The sequence below is a fragment of the Mustela erminea genome, chromosome 19 (assembly GCF_009829155.1).
Source record: "Mustela erminea isolate mMusErm1 chromosome 19, mMusErm1.Pri, whole genome shotgun sequence".
Lineage (NCBI taxonomy): Eukaryota > Metazoa > Chordata > Mammalia > Carnivora > Mustelidae > Mustela > Mustela erminea.
Genome location: NC_045632.1, coordinates 18950975 through 18955937, shown reverse-complemented (window position 1 = coordinate 18955937; position 4963 = coordinate 18950975). Strand labels below are relative to the sequence as shown.

Genomic DNA, 4963 nt, shown 5'->3' with positions numbered 1-4963 from the left:
GTTCAACATGAGAGAACACATTCTAGTGAAAAACCCAGCAAACGTAAAGAATGCGGGAAGAACTTTAGTAATGGACATCAACTCATCATACATCAGAGATTTCATATTGGTGAGAAACCTTATAAATGTAAGGATTGTAGGAAGACCTTTACCACCTTTTCATACCTTGTTCAACATCAGAGAAGTCATACTGTTGAGAAACTCTATGAATGTGAAGATTGTGGGAAGGCTTTTATTAGAGGCTTAGCCTTTATTAAACATGGGAGAATTCATAGTGGTGAGAAACCATATGAATTTAAGGAATGTGGGAAGACCTTTGGTAGTAGCCGTCAATTTACTATACATCAGAGTACTCATAGTGGTATGTAATCATACAAATGTGGGAAATGTGGAAAAGCTTTTATTAGTAGCTCATACCTTGCTCAGCATCAAAGAATCCATAAAGGTGAGAAACCCTATGCATGTAAGGAATGTGGGAAAGCTTTTATAGTGTGTGGAAAGCTTCATCAGCATCAGAATCTTCATACTGGAGAAAAAAACCTTTTGTATGTAAAAAATGTGGGAAGGCCTTCAGTACCTTCTCATGCCTTGTTCAACATGAGCGAATTCACACTGGTGAAAAACCCTATGAATGGAAAGAATGTGGGAAGACCTTCAGTAGTAACTCACCCCTACTTAGACACCAGAGGATTCATATTGGTGAGAAACCCTATGAATGCAAGGAATGTAGGAAGGCCTTTACTGTGTATCGACAACTTACTCGACATCAGAGGATTCATACTGATGAAAAGCCTTTTGAATGCAAGGAATGTGGGAAGGACTTAGACTTAGTTCATTTCTTAATGTACATCAGAGAATTCATGCAGGGGTAAAGCCCTACGAATGCAAGAAATGTGGGAAGACCTTTAGTCATGCCTCATACCTTGTTCAACATGAAAGACTTCATATAGATGAGAAAACCTCTGAGTGTAAGGAGTGTGGCAAGGTCTTTAGTTCTGGCTCGTACCTTGTCAACACCAGAGGATTCATACTGGTGAGAAACACTTTGAGTGTAAGGAATGTGGAAGGGCTATTATTAGTTGCCATCAACTTACTGTACCTCAAAGGGTTCATAGTGGTGAGAAGTCCTATGAAAGTAAGGAATGTGGGATGGCCTTTAGAGTACATGTACATCTCACACAACAGAACAGAACACAACAACATTGACATGAAACCCTATAAATGTGAGGAATGTAGAAAAACTTTCAATTGTGCCTCATACCTTGTACAACGTGGAAGAATTCATACTGGTGAGAAACCCTATGAGTGTAAGGAGTATGGTAAGGCCTTTAGTTCTGGCTCTTACCTAGTTCAGCATCAGAGGATTCATACTGGTGAGAAACCTTATGAATGTAAGGAATGTGGAAAGGCCTTTCCAAGGTATGGACAACTTATTGGACATCAGAGTGTTCATACTGGTGAGAAAGCTTTTGAATGTAAGAAATGTGGCAAGACCTTTAGACTTAATTCGTTCCTTAGTGAACATCAGAGGATACACACCAGTGAGAAACCCTTTAAACGTAAAAAATGTGGAAAGACCTGTAGATATAGTCAGTCCTTAAAGTACATCAGAGAAATCATATGCATGTAAAACCCTAAGAATTTAAAGAATTTGGAAAGTCCATTATATATGGTTTAAACATTGTTCAGCATCAGAGAATGCATTATGCTAATGAGAAACATGGATGTTAAAAATCTTGGTAGGTCTTTAGAAACTATCTCTCATTAGAGAATTCATAATGGAATTTAGAAAACATAAGAAAGCCTTTATTTGTCATTCTTGTGTATATGATCTCTGAATCTGAATACTCTGAATTATGGCCAATTCGGAAAAGGTGGGAAACATCAATACAGCATGGATAGCATGAAATTTTATATGACATTTCCTGATATGGCTGAATCAACGAGTGAATAAAAAACCTTCCAGTTACTCTTAAGTCACTGCTGAACATGAAATTCATCCTGATTTCTTAAGAACAATTATCTATATATTGGAAAGCCTGCCACAGCACAGATGTCAATTCTCATCATTGTCATGCCACCACCTTCAAACTGTTTGGCAGTAGGCCCCTTACTTTTATTTCAGGACATTGCTTTAAAATGATGGTGATTGTAAAAATCTATGCTCATTATTTATTATTAGCATTTTTTTTAAACTGCTAGTGAAATTTTGAATGTAAGATCCTGCAGGAGTCATTAATTTAGAAATGCCCTTATATTTATCCATTGTACAATTTTGGATAACTCTTTCTGGATAAAACTTCATAGAAAAAAAGAAACACGAGAGGATATTCATTTAGAACTCATCCCTTAAGTTGAATCAAACAATTCTTGAAAGATACGCAGGATTTAATGTGTGTGAAGTTGTTGAGAACAACCTATATAATCTACATTCTTTTTTTTTTTTTGTTAAAGATTTTATTTATTTATTTGACAGAGAGAAATCACAAGTAGATGGAGAGGCAGGCAGAGAGAGAGGGGGAAGCAGGCTCCCTGCTGAGCAGAGAGCCCGATGTGGGACTCGATCCCAGGACCCTGAGATCATGACCTGAGCCGAAGGCAGCAGCTTAACCCACTGAGCCACCCAGGTGCCCCTATAATCTACATTCTTTATCCAAAACTCAGCGTAGGTTCAAAATTAATAATGGGACAGAAAAACATCCACTTAGAAATTTCTTTTCTAACTTTTTTTTTCATAGAAATTTCAACATAGAGAAAAGTTGAAAGAATAGCAAAATTGCCACCATCTTTGGTAACATTTTGCCTTATTTATTTTATCTCTATATATTTTTTAAAGATTTTATTTATTTATTTGACAGAGAGAGAGATCACAAGTAGGCAGAGAGAGAGAGGAGGAAGCAGGCTCCCAGCCGAGCAGAGAGCCTGACTCGGGTCTTGATCCCAGGACCCTGGATAATGACCCGAGCTGAAGGCAAAGGACCCAACCCACCGAGCCACCCAGGCACCCCATCTCTATTGTACATGTTTATTTCTACATGTAAGAGGAAGTTGTTGACTTTATTCCTAAATGTTAGCCTTTTACCCTAGAGTCCCACCTTTTTTACATAATTTTTTGGGAAAAGTCCAAGGAAGTTATATTAGAGAATGCCTCACATTTTTTTGTTTGTTTGTTTCCTCACACTGACACCTAACTTGTTCCTCTACCCAGATTTTTTTCCAAATTGGAAGTTACACATTTCGTTGGGTTCTGAAGAACACTTCCAAGATAATTCCGCATTTTTTGTAAACACAACATTGGTGTTTCACATAATTAGTAATACTAAATATTGAAGCTTTGGTAGGGTCGTCACTGCTGGAGCTTTCCATTGTATACCTTCTTTTGCAATTAATCATCTGAATAGTGATATTTTTAACATCTCAATTTGGGAAGTGATCACGTGTATCTATAAGTTTAGGATTAAAGAGAAAACCAAATGCTATGAAATAACGTTCTACTCAGAGAAGATAATGAAATGTCTGTGTATCAGAAATTTTGATATGAGGTCAGAACTGTAATTGGAACATTAGTTTTTGAAAAAATTTTTATTTATTTTGAGAGAGAGAGCTCACAAGCATGAGTCGGGGGAGGGGCAGAGGGAGAAGCAGATTCTACACTGAGCAGAGAGCCTGATGTGGGGCTTGATCCTAAGACTCTGGGATCGCTGCCTGAGCTGAAGGCAGACACTTAACTAACTGAGCCACCCAGGTGTCCCTGGAACATAAATTTTAAAAATAACAAAGTTGGGATGCCTGGGTGACTTAGTCAGTTAAGTGACTACCTTCAACTCAGGTCATGATCCCAGGGTTATGGGATTAAAACCCACATCAGGCTCCTTGCTCAGCAGGGAGCCTGCTTTTCTCTCTGCCTCTGTCTGCCACTCTGCCTGCTTGTGTTCTCTCTCTCTCTGACAAATAAACAAAATCTTAAAAAAAAAAATGAATTAACTAAAAGCTTACTGTCACAGTGTATGCAATGAATAAAGCTACTAAGGGACAATCATACACATTTGTTCTAGGACAAAACTCAACAGTATGAGTTTTGAATTCTTGAATTCTCTCTCCCATTGAGTTGCCTTCTGAAAATTAGTAGACTATGTAATATTTATTTCAGAATATTCTTCTATACCATTGTACCATGTGTCTATCATTCTAACAATACCAAAGAGTGTTGATTACTGCACATTTCAAAACTGCTACTGCTTTGTTGAAAGTATTTTTCAATTACATATTTTAAAATCAGCTTGTCAGTTGCTATGGGGGAAAGTGTTTTGGAGGGTTATAATGTGGATTGTATTAAATCTACAGATCAATATGGAGATAACTCACATCTTAACACTGTTGAGTCCACCAATTCATGAACACTTTTCTTTTTATTTAGGTCTTTAATTTCTCTTAGCAATGTTGTGTAATACTCAGTCTTCCTCATATTTTGTTAAATTTATCCTTAAGTATGCCATAATTCTTGAGGTTATGATAAATGCTGTTGTTGAATAAATATAATATATATAATGTTGAGAAGTATTCCTTATGGGTGAACCACAATCCATTTGTCCATTCACCAGATGATACCAGTTTTGGTTGTTTCCAGGTTTTGGCAATCATGAATAAAGGCACTGCTCTCACTTTTGTGTGGACATTTTTATTTCTTTAGGTAAATACCTAAGAGTAGATGTGGTGTCATATAGTAACTATATGTTTTTCACATCAGGAGAAATTGCCAGACTATTTTCCAAAAGAACTGCACTCATTTACATTCCCAACATCAATGTGAAAGTTCCAGTTGTTACACTGTTGTCTATACTTGGTATTGTCAATTTGTTTTTGTTTTCAGGTACTCTCATATGTGTCTGATAGTACCTCACTGTGTTTTTAATTTGCATTTTCCTAGTGGCTAATATGTTCACCACTTTTTCAAGTGATTATT

General features: G+C 36.9%; 1 long non-coding RNA gene across 1 annotated transcript; it reads left to right on the top strand.

The window, feature by feature from the left end:
- Window positions 1–266: 266 nt before the first annotated feature.
- LOC116579769 lies at window positions 267–3733 on the top strand. The gene is made up of 3 exons (XR_004281412.1): window positions 267–328; window positions 1591–1593; window positions 3721–3733. It is a non-coding gene; the product is annotated as an uncharacterized LOC116579769 (long non-coding RNA).
- The last annotated feature ends 1230 nt before the right edge of the window (window positions 3734–4963 follow it).